Below are 15,882 nucleotides of genomic sequence, written 5' to 3' on the forward strand. Positions count from 1 at the left end.
TTATGGCAAAGCATAGTAGACAAAGCAACCAGAATACTACACGATTCAAAGACTTATGTTCTAGCACCCACCTACTGACCAAAATGAGTATATGCAAAGAATACCGTAAAGTGGGGTGACTTTGAACAGTAATTTAGCGCCTTTCTAAATTAAATGCTGTACCCAACTGCGAAAAAACTGCTAATTTATTGACAACTTAAACAGTTTTTTCGCAATTGGGTACAGCATTTAATTTAGAAAGGCGCTAAATTACTGTTCAAAGTCACCTCAGCGTTCAAAGTCACCCCACTTTACGGTACCAAAAGCCTGAACTAATCACACCTAACCTGCCACTGATATTCAATCTAACAAATTCGCTTTCTATTGTGTAAACTCTGTTCTCAATTTCATAGATGAAACCGTAAGCACTAGAACATAGCTAACAGCCTTTGACCCATTGATAGAAAACTCCGGTTCCAATTATACTGGATGGTTATGTAGTAACCTTACCATGGAGGCCTAGTTGCATTACTTCCAAATTATTGTACCTTGTTTTAGTAGTAGCAATAATTTTCTATATGACAAAATAGCACTCATGCACAAATAAGAACGAAATATTGCTGTATGGCATTATTACATGTCTAATTCACTATAACAATATTTATGTTTAAGTTGCCACGGTGGTCTAGTGGCTAAAGTACTGAATTTATAATCCTGCGGACCTGGATTCAATCCCCAGCATACCCCCAATTTATAACATCGTAGTCCAGGCACTGTAACACAGAGCTGTGGTTTCCCTGTGGCATTCCAACAAACTTCAATCATCATCCCATCGCGAGAGTAATGTAGACCAGCTTCCTATGGTGTACTCTGGGCAAAGAATCTGTAGGTAAATTGGTTTACACAACTGGCTTCATATGGATGAATGACGAACAGACAAGTATTCGCCATTAATTAAAAAAAATATTTATTTTTAAAGAGAATGTTCAGATTAAAAATAAATAAGCACACTTTTAGGATTGAACAAGCCACTGGCAGTTGATTCTCACTACTGTAATATTCACGAAATTTTGAAGAGCAATAATGTCACTGTTGAAGTTTTATTTTTGTTGGAAATGTTTAATTTCTTTTACAAAGAGAGAAAAATTTCAAGTTAACATGAAAGGTTTCTCTGCATGTTCTGACGTCACAAGTGGTACTATGAAAACAGAAATGCAAGATGAACTTCGTGCCTCGTGGTTTTCCACGCAGTCCATCTCACTCCATTATCTAATTCCTACATAGGGTGTACTCATCCTGCCTGTGGTAGTATTTATTTAATCCTTAAGTCCATCCTTAACCAAAAAAAACTTACGTAACAAAAATGAAGACGTTTGTCACACTAACCAAGGGATTTCATAAATCCTCATCTCGCTTTTATTATGCTTGTTTTATTTTTGTAAATTATGCTTCACTATGACTTTTAAAATTATTATATATTTCAAGTCATACAATACTAAAGATCGAAGTTAAGGTATAACCATTTCTATGTCAAGTTCCATTATGCTTTAAATCAGCAGTTCCACACTTTTGGTCTGCAGACCCTGGGATCTACAGTAAGAGTGATTTGAAAGGAGTTCACGAAACCAAGGTGCATTTTCAAACATATTTCAACTAAGCTTAGCTTTATCATGCTCTCTGATTTTTATCAGCTTGCTGGAATATTTTTTTGTTTATCTCAAGACTTATCAGGGCAAAGGGTTTAACAGGAATGAGTTTGCCTGAGGGATTTCTCTTGACTTACAAATCTTGCATATCTATCCAATACTTTCAGTTTTTTTTTTTTATTTATTATAGGCTAATCTTCAGGGTCCAACTTTTACCGTGTTCACCGTTCAGGATAAGATTGAAACAACAATAAAGAAATTAAATTTATTGCCTTGCTGAGTTATAAACATAGAATTTGATTCATTTCTCATTGTCAATGACTTCTAGCAACACATGATGAATTCTCGTCCGATATTTTTGTATGTATAAACAAATTAATTCATTGGCATTAAAAAAAGATATCTTTTCTGTAACAGAAAATAAAAATTGTATGAAAAACTTCTTCTTGGTGGCAAATAATAGTTTGCTCGTCAAGAAAGATGAGGGGCTCTTAGAATTATCTTCTGACTCAAGCTTAAAAATCGTATTTCCTATGAAGTCCCTGTTGCAATCTCGGTTCCATGCACTACCCATATAACCCAACGTTTCCCGAATTTCAATACAACACTTCATGTCACTTGCATCAGCATACTTGTGTGAGAGTACATTTCCCCTGCACTCGTTTTCTTGAAGAATAAACATAGACGCAAACTTAATGCTTCGATTTAGACGATCTACAATAGAGTCAGATTTCGCAAAGCAAAATTAACAATCCCACGGATAACCTTAGGCTCCATGGTAAGTCTAAAAATCTGGTTTCATTTTTTTACCGCCAAGACATTATACAACGTAAAATAACTTTGTGTTTATCTATTTTCAGATTATATTCAAAAGCTAGAACTAAAATTTAACATTGCTGTCAATTTATTAAGGATATTTAATTCACTGCATTATGCAAATGTTTAATGTGTACAACATGATTACCAGACTAACTTATACAAAACATCTGGGAGGGGGCGCGAAAATGAAATATGAACTTCAAGGAATCCTTGATATTGAAAAGGTTGGAAACCACTACTTTTTTTATATGGTTGCTCTATCTATGTATGTGACAACACTTCAGTTTTATCTCCTGATTTTGGAATTAATATATTTATCTCATTTAGCATTTTGCCTAATTTGCGAAGACATCATGCGTTTTCGGAGTAAAAATCTTCGTAAAAGAGGAGTGAGGAGGGGGTGCTAGAGTGCTAACACCTACAACTGTCAGCTTATCTTCCGAGCGTTTCACACAAGCATTCCGACATTGCTCTATTATAACGATAGTACTATCAGTGTTGCCAACTCGATTCTTAAAAACTCCTATGAAACAGTGCGGAAACCGCTAAACTAAAAATTGTCAATGTAAAGTGATATTGCGCACAGAGTTTGTGTGCACTCAATGTTGGTTGTTTGACGATTCACTGTGGACGGTTTGTCAGCTCACTCTGAGATATGTGGATGTAAAGAGGAAAAATTGAGCCTGTGTCTGGTAGAGTTCCTAGGTAGCTCAGACGGTAGAGCGTTGATGCGCTTAGCCAAAGGTCCTGAGTTCGATACCCGGCCCCGGAACAATTTTTTCCTTGACATTATTAAAGTAATATTATTTTCCCGCTGTAAGTGCTGAAAATGCCGGCTAAATCCCTGTATCAGTAATACAAATTTAATCAACTTTAGTCCTAAACTAACACAGAAAAATGCCAGATCTAGTGGGAAAACAGCTGAATTGGCAACACCGAGTACGATAAGGGTGAACGCATTCACAAAAATGACAGAAGGACGGAAGAAAAAAAATGCAAGGAAATAAACCTCGGTTTCAAACTCGAAGTATACTCAAATTTTGAATTCTATCTCAGTTTGTTAACTTTCACAGCAGTTGAAATGAATGCTTTCATGCTTCGTGAAAATTAATAAAACATGGCACTAAAATAAAAGACAATAGGCAAATGAATAATATTGTTTAGTACATTCTATGGAGGGGAAAACAAAACATATGTTTGAAAATGTGCTTACATACAAATAATATCGAATTTCGGTGCCACAGAAGAATTCACAAAAATTAGTGATTTTAGCACTGTCACGACTCAAAATTAAGGAACCTGAATGTATCAGTAACAAATGTTATCATATAACAAAAATCTTACTTGTATTTATTGCATCTGACAACTTTCACGAATTTAAGTGCGTTTGTGAGTTTCTACAACCGTATGTGTTTGCGTGAGCTTGCACTATATTTGTATGTTATGTTTGTGTACAGAATGTGTGTCCGAATGTATATTAATTATAAAATCGTTATCACGCTTTATATCTAAGGTCTGGTGTACAATATAATATATGAGTCTACCAGCAACGCAGAAAATGCTACTTTAATAATAGTAGGCCTACACTGCGAACTCATAAAAAATAAGATTTCATTTTGTCTACAGTTTTTATAATATAAAATTAGTAATGATAATGGTAGTTAGTAGAGGTAGAGTAGAGGTGGTAGTAGTGAAAGAATATAACAGGTGATTAGAATAATAAAATAGCAATATAACAGCAAATGCTGCTGCAGCAACATTAACAATAGTATGGTAGTGGCAAAGCCATGAGAATCCAGAACTTTCTTTCTGTTACATCACACCACAAAAACACGTGACCTCACAATGTTTTGTTAAACACACACACTTGAAAGCAATTTCTTTTCCTTTAAAAACCTCATTCACCGACAAAAGCGTTCATAGTATATAGGTATAAGGTGTCGGAAGCAGTAACAGTACCAGCAATAATAATGATAAACGCAGTATTAACATCAACAATACAAACAGTACCGACAATAAAAATTTCAAATTAAAATACGTAGACCTACTCTACTAATTACCATAATGGACTGGTTGTAAATGCTTCAAACTCAGTTTTATTAGCCTAATACAAAGCTCAAATCGCATTACCAAATAAGATTCAATTTAACCACCCAAAGCAATGAAAGTGTGTCCGATGTCATTTTAAACGTAAATAATAATAATAATAATAATAATAATAATAATAATAATAATAGGCTAGTTACGGCTTTTCTCAGCAATGGCATATGTAGCATATAATAGTATATACAAAAATCTTTTGCAATCGCTAATATTAAATTTAACAGATTTCTGGATTTGGTATAGAGGTGTTTTGTTTTAAAATATTCAATAGCTGTTATTATTATTATTATTATTATTATTATTATTGTACTTAAAACTATATTCTATCTGCTCTACATTAAAGAAACCACTCAATTTAATAGTTCCACTTTAGGCTACATGGTATTTACAAAACCGGTCTATTAACACTTCAACTCGGTGAAAAAATTCTACTATTATTGAGCAACGAAAATGATGTAAAAACACAACATTCACTCTTTCTAACAAAGATGGGAAATGAACTGCTGCTATACATGATTATAAACTATGTTTCTTTTTCTCAGTAAAATGTAAACTTCCAAATTCTATGAACATATTAATTATATATATATATATATATATATATATATATATATATATATATATATATATATATATGCCTATCATTTCTTAAATCTGAACTTGTGAACGTTTTGTAGAAAGAAACAAGTTCAAAAACAACAAAAAGTAGAACAATATTAGTTCCACTGTTTCCTATTACATTCAATAAATGATCGAACAATAGCACACTAAATTCTACACTGTGCCTATGTTCTATTAATGCAATTGTATTTTGGACTAAATAATGAGACAGGTGTAACAGACTACAATTTTGCAAAAATTGACACTACTGGGAACATCACAATAAAATGCAATATACCTCATTAGCCTATCATGCAGAAATGACAGAATAAACATTTGCAATGGCAACTTCATTAACAATCAACTTTCATTTCTTTTAATACCGCTTTTAAAACAATATGAATGATCCCAAACTGAGAAATATTTTCATGTAATGAATGTGTAGCCTAATAATCGTCCACTGTTCACTTTCTTATATAATTTCCATAAACACAGCACATTTAATATCCGCTTTATATCATTAAAATGTTAATTATACAACAAAACTATCACTCTTCATTTGTTAATAATAAATACCCTAACATTTAAAATATTTCATAGATCCAATATCTGCACAACATGCTTGTAATTAAAAAAAAACTATTACTATTAGATCGATTGTGTATAAAATGAATTTTATTAACATATCTATATAAGATTAAAGAAACTCAGAGCAAGTCAACATGGGTATTTTTGGGCATATGGACGAACGGACCTAAAATGCCAATAACAGCTGACTTTAATGGAACATGCTATCAAATATTTCTTGCATAACACAACAAACATATATATTTCACACAAAATAATCACAAATGAAATAAAGCATTCACATTAAGCGTGCTAAAGCAAGCACAAGCTAACGTTAATTTCTGTTAACGAATAGGAATGAAGATACTTATGATTCGACATGTATTACATAATTAATTTTAATACAACTGCTAGTGTTTTATTAACAGCTGACTTGGACCAAATAGGCTACAAAAAAAACACTGAACGAAATTAATTATTAGGTTATCAGTTTCAAGCAGGTCACATATACGAAACTGGCATAATAAATCCCAGAAAAAAACATGCAAAATGTCCTACTCATTCCCCGGAACAGATCATTATGACGATAACATGCAATTCAGATGTCCTACATTAATGAACTTGTTCAATTCAAAACATTCATTCACAAATTTTGACACTGTATAAATAGCAATATGAGATTAACAAAATGGCACTAATAGACCTTGCACTGTCAATATATTTCTGCATAAACTTATTCTCCGATTATGGGTAAAGCGGACGAACATCAGTTTCGCCGATTGGCAATTGACGACAGTAATGACAGTAGTGGTAGCACGAAGCTTATAATTAACTTGTCCGTAATGAGAAATATGTAGGAACACACGAAAATCAATTCCAACCATTACATTTCAAGGATTACAAACGCCAATCGATCTTCCACAACCGAAAACACTTTACAATAATAACACTATGGCCGAGAGAACAATGAACTTTGTGAACGCCATTCGAAGTGTCCTCTTTCGGCTTGGGTGCCTTGATAGGCCTACGCTCAATACTTCCTGTACTACAAATCTATCCGAGATCAAAGGTGACATTATCCGTATTCTAGGAACAGTCACGAATACAAGGAATAGTACGAATATATGTAAAAGATGCTCACCACTCCTTCTTACAAATCAAAACGCTGCTGGAATCCAAATTTATTGAAAACCTTCTTCCTTCCACATATCGTACAGTATCGTGTAAAATAGTCGAAATAACTTTTAAGACCTGTGATCTAATTGGTTAGAATAATACCCTCTATCCTTACTTGTCGTGAAAATACAACCAATCAGGTGATATCTTATATACCATCATTAGAAATGTGGATTCCCAAGCAGCCAATGGCGTAATAGCATTTAGTTAAGTACCCGTATAGCATTTCTTTCGACGGAGAGTACACATTTTAATTACAAAGAATAATGTACTTAAATTTAGGAAGCCAATACAAACATAAAATACATATAAACAAAGACAATATTCATTTCACTTTCTAGCGACTCTCGATAGCAACTGTCATAAGAGCTACTTACCCAGCTGAAGAAAGCTCTTCGCACTGGCAGCGCATTTTTTTCTCTGCCAGTTATAATTTGAAGCTTGTTAACTAATTAAATCCCTGGCAAATGTTTTACACTAGTCATCACAGCTGCCGAAGATATATTATATGCACAAAGCTTCCTTAATTAACGAGCAAAATAATCAATTCCCAACTCTGTTACCTTGTTCAATGGCGATAGTATCGCCACACGGGTTCCTCACGAACTAAACTGTTTGTGCTGACCTCTATTGGTTGCTTATTGAACTTCTATTACAGAAAAATATGCTATAGCTACCCCGTAAACTATTACTACCCTTGAAAGTTCCAGTATTCTCAAATCTATATTAGATCGAATGTTTCACATTACTCTTATACGAAATGGCAAAACCATATCTATGTGCCTGTGGCACTATTACTTTCTAATATTTGCCAATGTAGGGCCATTCATGACCTGAACGTAAATAAAGAAATCGGTATTATATAGGCTACCAATACAAATTCAACTTCCGTGCAATAAATATTTTAATGCGAATTCTGAAGGCAATTTAGTCTATAAAAAAATATAAACATTTATCAATTTTGTACCTGTCACTCCGTTTACATTGTGCTTAATTAAAATCGACTTCAGAATGAAAAATATGTAAATATAATAAGTTACCGCACTATAATTTTTTTTTCCATCTCAAAACTAAATTTTACTCTCTTTATTACGTGGTGTCATTTCATATGTAGATCTTTGTTACAAAAACAAATTAACAGTATTATATAAAATTATAACTCAAATTATATGTAGCCTATTTTAATATACCAGTTCATAGACTTTTTTTTCTCTTTCTTTCGAAATCATATTTCAACATGTTTTCAATTACACAAAGTCTCACATCAAACAAACCTCCACATGAAGCTAATTTTCTTCCTAGAGTAGGTATGTACATGTTGAGTACATTACCAGTAAAACTGGGTAGGAAGAACAATTAGAAGCATCGGTAATTTGTATTTCGAACATTTTGATTATCCATTTCTTCAACACTATAGTGCAAAAAAAAAAAAAAAAAAAAATTATTACTGTAGAATTAATTAAAGCCAAATAAAATAAATCACTACTCATAACTTCTCAAAATTGTATTACAAAACTTTTTTTTTTTTTTTTTGCTAATGGGGAGTATTTTACTTTCGTCATTTACCCATGAAGCCAGTTGTGTAGACCAATTTACCGACAGAGCCGTTTCCTAGGGTGCAGCATAGAAGGCTGGTCTATGCTACACCCGATGATTATGGAGATTTGTTGGGATGCCACAGGGGCCGGAGTTCCTGGAGAAAACTCGTATTACCTGAACCATGGGCATTCCCAACATAAGTTATAAATCTGGGGTACACTGGGGATTGAACCCGGGTTCACAGGATTATAAGTCCAGTCCTCTAGCCACTAAACCACCATAACAAAACTATATGAATATATAATGGAAGGCTATACTACTATACTAATAACTAAATCAATGATATAGAACATAATCACATTTCTAGTTTTTTTATTGTAAAGCTATTGTTTTTCTTTCAAAATGTTTTTATTGCATTACACTGTTTTCGTGTTTTTTTTTCTTTTTGCACAAAAATCAAGTAAAATTCAGTAACTAATTTTTACTACAAAAAGTCTATGATGTATAAATATAAATATCCCTTTCTTTCGTTACAAACTTTCTTTGAAGAGAGAGAGAGAGAGGGAAAAACCATATTACTTCAAAATTTTTATCATCACAAGCATGGAATTCAGGAAGAAATGAAACATATTCGAGAATGTGGACCATGTTCGTTTTCGGTTCCATTTAAGCAAAGTTTCAACAGGAAAAGAAAAATGAAATCGTTGAAAAGCATTTCCATTTAGACATATATATATATATATATTTTTTTTTCTCTCTTGTACGAAGGAGGGACCCGAAGGCTTGCACTGCAGCCTGAAGCTTATTGTGCTTACCACTCCTACTCTGTGAATGATAGGGTAGCCTATGCTCTTATACAAGTACAGCACACCGCACAGTGAACTTAACCCAGGCTATGGTATGAATGATGATGATATGGAATTAATGAAGGCGAAATGAGTCCGAGGTCCAACGCCAAAAGTTACTCAGCAATTCTACTTCAATTGGTTGAGGAAAAACCCCAACCTGGATTCGAACCTGAGCCCGCTCGTTTCATGATCAGACACACTGACTGTTACTCCACAGAGGTGGGCTAGACAGATACATATGAAATCAAAATTAATTTTATGATCTGGTCTTATAGTTAAATGAAAGCTTTGCTAAAGCAACAATAAATTCTTCATAACTGCCAGATTCAACAATCATACATTCATCTTTCTCTACTTAGCCGTTATGTGAGAATCTCTAAACCTTTCTACCTGCAAAACACATTATAAAACAAAGCTTTATACAACTTTTTAAATAAACCATAAATCTAATTTCGTAACAGAAACTTCTGCTGGTAAGTTCATAACACGAAATGTGTCATACATACATTTTTTTCCTACTGAAATGGTTGCTGAGTCCAAATGGTTATTTGTAAAAATATGATTCAGCTATGTGGTCTTATCTGTCGATTCAGCCATGTAGGCTCATGCTCCGAAGAAGTTTCACTGGAGTGCCCTTTCATTGCATTCCTCCACAAGAGCTTACTATTCCTCCTCAGACTGATGCCATCTGTACATCTTCTTCTTCGTTAGTATACAGCCCTCAGAACTTGGCCATTGCTTCCTTCACAACTGATGTCCCTTGTCCTCTATCCATGGCTACTTTTTACCACCTTCTGACTCCAATTTTCCTGATTTCATCCTCCACATCATCTCACCATCTTATTCTGGGTCTTCCTGTCTTTCGACCCTTGGGTTTACCATGAAATGCTTTTTTGACACTTCTTTCTTCTGTTATTCTTATCCAATGGTCTAGCCATTCCAGTCTTCAAGTTTAACTGTGGCAACATCATCAGGTGAACTAAACATTCTACACAACTCCAGGTTCGTCCTTATCCTTCATTCACCACTGTCCTGAATATGTTCATACGAGGGCCATTTCATAAGTCATGGCAACTATGTTATATCTTCGAATAACCGAAAACATGGTTAGTTCAGTATATACATTTGAAAATCTGTTGAACACTGTACAGGATGCCACTGCCAGATTACGTCTGTGTGTATTGGTAGCCAGTTGACAGCACACACAAAAGTTAGTATGCTAGAGGCTGTGCTCCAAGATGGATGTAAAGTTGAACGGCAGTCATACGTGAAAATCGCAGTTCTTTGTGGTAGAAATGCTCGTCAGTGTCATTCTGAGCTACGAGAACCATTGCGTAATAGTGTGTTGGAACATACTACCTACTCGCCTGATCTGTCTATGCAACTTTGATCTCATTCCGCAATTGAAGAAGCCATGCTTGGGAAGCGGTTTGCAAACAGGGAGGACATCTTAACAGCATTTCGACAAGAGGTGGTACACATAGATTAATCATACACAGCCCATGGTATTCAGCACCTGCATTGTCACTGGCAAAGATGTGTGGAAGTCTTGGAGGATTATTTTGAAGGGTGTTAGCTGTGAGTAATGTACTTTGTTTCCTTTCTGTGCATAATAAAACAATGCTTTCTATTTACGCATCTTTCAATTTCCCTTGCCCATTGCCTCCTGTACCCAGACTCAATTTGGTACTAGCATTGCAAAGCACATTTCAGTGACCTTCAATCGCACGTGACCCGTTGCGCAAAAAGGGACCTAAAGTCGTGAAAGGAAATTTTACAGGAGAACAAAATAACGAATTTGCGGTGTAAAAACTGCATTTCTATGTTTTGACATCTTGCACTACCTGTAGGCGTTTTTTATACTAAAGTAGACATAGTTTTACACAGTGCTTCTTAAATACCTAAATCTTTCTTATAAATAGTTGCTAAGGAAACAAGTGAAAACTTTAATTGTAGCCTATTTTTCTCGAAAAGTAATAACATTCAGTAAGTAATATATTAAAAATTATAGCACCTAGAACCATGAATTTTTTTAAATGCTCAGTACTTCATCCTCTTTTGGGGGGGGGGGGGGGGGGGGAATTAAAAATCCGACTTTAGGTCTCATTTTCTGCAACTAGTCACATATAGCGAATTTTTATTTCTGAGGCTTTATTAGCTGATATAATATAGTTGTCATGACTTATGAAATGACCCTCGTATATTTTCTTTAAATTTTTTCTTCCCAAGGTTTGCAATTTTAGCCCAAGTTTCTGTACCATACATTACTACTTATGACTGTCTTTTATCTCTGTATCAGCTCTCAGATATATATCTCGACACGATCTTCAGCATTGCATGATAGCAGCCATTTTCAGTTCTAATTCTTCTTCCACATCATGCTTACAAGTTACTAATGAGACTAGATATTTAAACTTGTGTACCTTACCAAATTTGTGATCATTACAATGTTTTCTTCTTTTCCAAGGTTTCTTCCCCAGTTGCGCACGTATTTAGTTTTTGCTTCACTTACTATCATGCCAACTGTCATCCCAGTTTCTTCAATTTCCTGAATCACTTCTGTCACACTCAGCTGTAATCTTCCCAGTACTACAACATATGCACATGCGCTGTACATCAGTCACAACATTTAATTCCACTGGATCATTTTGAGTAGATACTATTTAAATTATGATGATGAATTGATAAATACTGAAATTGAGACTAACAGCGGAATGATGGAGGAAAATTGGAGAGCCCCAAGAAAAACCTTCTCCACCACAAATATGATTCCGCCAACACTGGGGTTTGAACATAGGCTAGCAGTACTCTACCAATTGAGCTACAAAGGTGTTTACACTGACATTAGAAGATTTAATATATATTTAATGATGAAGTAAAATAATAAGGAATAGTATAGTGAAACTCTGATGAGGAAGAAAAAAAGAAATTGGCTGGGTCACTGGCTAAGAAGAAACTGCCTACTGAAGGAATGATGAATGGAAAAAAAAGTTTGGGAACAAAAGAAGATATCAGATGATAAACAACATTAAAATATATGGATCGTATGTGAAGACTGAAAGGAAGATGAATGCTGGGTTTGCAGTGAAGAACCTGCCCTTGGGGGGAAACTATGCATGAAATGAAAAACACAAAGCAAATGAGAGAAAAGGAACAAAATAAATATTTTGGTCAAATGTGGAGTGGGGACATGAGAACTATATTCTATGCAATTCATGTTAATCGACATAAACATATACGTAGAACCAAGTAAGTACAACAAATTAACATAGCACTTGCAAATAATATATCAGAAGAATTAATGCTAGCAGAATTCCTAAACATATTATAATTGAACCATATGAAGAAGAAACCTAGAAACAGCTTTGAGAAGATAAAAATGAAAGCATAATTTCATAAGAAGCTGTATTATTCTAAAACCTATTAACAATTACAAACTTTGTTTTACAGAGAATTAATATATTACTAATTTAACTATTATCTGATTAAATGACAACATAAAAGTAAATATGTTTCACATATCAAGTGTTAGAAATGATAGTACAGTTGATACAACAATTCAATATTTTACATTAAATTACTCAAGTAATTATAATCAAAATGTAATAACATCACTATTCAAAATTAATAAATCAATGCAAAATTAGTAATAAATATTCACTAAAGTATCGAAGTGATGCAGCTTGATATGAAGAAATGGTTCGTAGCAATATCTAACTGGAAGTCCTGTCCATAACAACCTTGCCTTCTGAATTGCCTGCACCCCCTCCCAATCTAATTCTCACTTTGTAACCATAAGATAAATAGTGGTACCAACATTCTCAGGGAATATGAATAACCGCTCCTTGCCTAGACGATATACTGCAACTTTTCCAACTCAGTATACTCTGTAGTGTTGTAGAAGATTTCAAACTAAACAAATATGCACATACTTTATAAGTAGGAAGTGCGTTCTTACAAAGTTATAAAATTAAGTTCAAAGTAAATTAAGTAGTGCACCCAAATGTTATGTGATTTCTTGTACTGCATTAGAAAACCAGTTAAAATTGTTACTGATTCCTACATCAAAGTGTTCAGCACAGCATACCAAGCTTAGTGGAGTCGTGGTCATATGGTAGAATGGAACAGTACACCTCAGCTGAACACAAGGACATTCACTTTGCCTATGGAGCTGCTTTGGTGATCAGTAAGAAACCTCAAAGAATTTATCGTGAAAGTCATTCTGACCATGCATATCTCGTTCATAAAACATGACTCAACACACAAAAGTACTATTCATTTCTAAGGAATGTGATGCCAGAACTACTGGAAGATATGCACTTTGCAGTGGGAAATGATAAGTGGTTTCTTCACAATGGAGCTCCTTCTCAATTTGCTCAGTAGGTACGAAAACATGTAGACATTACTTGCGATTATTTTTGGATTGGACGAGGAGGACCTGTACCATGCCCTCCTAAGTCGCCAGATCTCATGCTGACAGACTACTTCTTATGGGGCTATAAGAAAACTCTCGTTTATGAAATACCTACTGAGACTGAAAGAATTCTCATCGACAGAATTACTGCAGCAGCCACGGATATTAGGTGCAATGTTGGCATCTTCTAGCACACACGACTAAGTCTCTTGCAACGTAGTCATCTTTGCATTGAGCTTGGTAATCGTAATTTTGAACATTTAATGTAACTGTATAAATTGAAACACAACAAGTAATAAATATTCTTTCTGACGTGTTTTCTGTGACTTCATAAGAATACGCTTCCAACTTATACAGTATTTGCAAAATTTGTTTAATTTTAAGTTCTCTACAAAGTTTGAGGAGCTAGTTCATAGACATCTTGTATGTACTGAAAGAAAATGCGTGGTAAACATAACATTCTCATTTCTTTTCACCCAAGTTATAGTCCTGATACTCATGTGGCTGAGAGGATTCCAATGCAGTTCTGAAAGATTCATAAGGAAAAAATTCTTGCTTCCACCTGAGACTGATTCCTTACTCTCCCAGTCTGTAAGCAGCTTCTCTGTCGACTGCTCCAACTCAGCTCCATAAAGTGTCTGAAAGAATATTCCTGCAAACACTAGGTATATTTAAAAGCAGATACATATAAAGACAATATTATACTAACTAGTTTGTTCAGGGGGAAGGGAAGCAGGGTCACACACATCTTCACTAAAAATTCGAAATTAAGAAAAATAATGGATGTCTGCAACTAACTCTTGACTTTGACACAGTCCTGATGCTAAGATGTATGATATTGCGAAATTTTCATATTTTCTATAACATTTCCTTCATCTTCACAATGCACACTTCACAAAGCATCATACATAAAAAACTCTTTGGTCTATGCTATACTACTCGGTTCAAAAAGTTTCCAGAATATATTTTTTTCGCCAAAATGAATGTTATGTGGTATATTTTGTTTCTGGTTTTGGCATCATTCATGACGTCACTTCCATAGAAGTTCCATGTTATAGTCATTATTATTGTGTGGCAACTGCCTATTGTTTGTGTGATATTTGTTTGTTGCATTTCAGAATGAGTAGCAAAGACGACCAGCGCTCCGGTCAACTTTCATTTCTTTCATTGCTGCTTCACCATAAACTTCTTCAAGCATTCTTAATGTCTCTAAGAGATTTGTGCAAAAAAATAATAATAATAAAATAAAATAAAAACACACACACACAAAATTTGTATATTTGCACATTACTCTGTATTCCATATTCTGAAATGCGACAAACAAATATCACAAACAACAACCACCATTTGCCACACGACTATGATCATGAAACTTCTATAGAAGTCGCGTTATGAATGATGCCAACACCAGAAACAGAAATAAATCACATAACATTATTCATTTCGGCAAAAAAATATATTCCGGAAACTTTTTGAACCGAATATGTACATTTTTAACAAATCACAATGAAATGACATCCAAATGGTTGATACAGAAGCCAACTGTATGCAAAGAATCACACCTTGAACAATGTTAATGTATACATTAGCTATATTATTCCTTTGTTTAATTGTTATCTATTTAAGATTTCCGGTTTTTATTGTATACTGGAGACATACTTCTCTTTTTATTCTTCTTATTCATAATACTGTACTTACTAATGGCGGTTACTTGACCATTCATCATTCACCCATATGAAGCCAGTTGTGTAGACCACTTTACCAATAGAGTCGTTGTCCAGAGTGTGCCAGAGTAGTATCATCCATGACATAGTGTATACACCCACATTGAAATGAGATGGAGATGTGATGGAATGTCACAGGAGAGCTAGAGCTTCTGAAGAAAACCCGTGTTACCTGGACCACAAGCTTCCCAAACACAAATCATAAATCGGGGGTACACTGGGGATCAAATTCATGTTCAAAGGATTATGAGTCCGGTGCTCTAGTCACTGGACCATTGTGGCAGTCAATTGTATCTTACCCACTTCATAACCTAATTCAGACATTGAAGTATGATTCGACATTTGCAATGGCCAAAAATAGTTAATTATTTCATTCTATTTTTAAATTTGATGTCATTTTGTGCTCTAATTCTTGAGGTTTAGAATGATATTTATTTTATGTAAATCTGATAAATAGTTTTCCAGAA

The 15,882-nt window shown here is 34.3% G+C and overlaps 1 protein-coding gene across 6 annotated transcripts in view; it reads right to left on the reverse strand.

The window, feature by feature from the left end:
* LOC138694538 (chromodomain-helicase-DNA-binding protein 7-like) overlaps positions 1-7,408 on the reverse strand; it is a 221,753-nt gene extending 214,345 nt beyond the window's left edge. For 5 of the 6 annotated variants that reach the window (XM_069818394.1, XM_069818410.1, XM_069818384.1 and 2 more), the window contains exon 1: positions 6,856-6,960. The gene's annotated coding sequence lies outside the window, so the exon portion shown is untranslated. Of the gene's footprint in view, positions 1-6,855; positions 6,961-7,267 lie in introns of those variants that run through there. The other variant, XM_069818377.1, reaches the window with a different exon arrangement.
* Between the last annotated feature and the right edge of the window lie 8,474 nt (positions 7,409-15,882).

Source organism: Periplaneta americana, chromosome 1, assembly GCF_040183065.1.
Source record: "Periplaneta americana isolate PAMFEO1 chromosome 1, P.americana_PAMFEO1_priV1, whole genome shotgun sequence".
Classification (NCBI taxonomy): Eukaryota; Metazoa; Arthropoda; class Insecta; order Blattodea; family Blattidae; genus Periplaneta; species Periplaneta americana.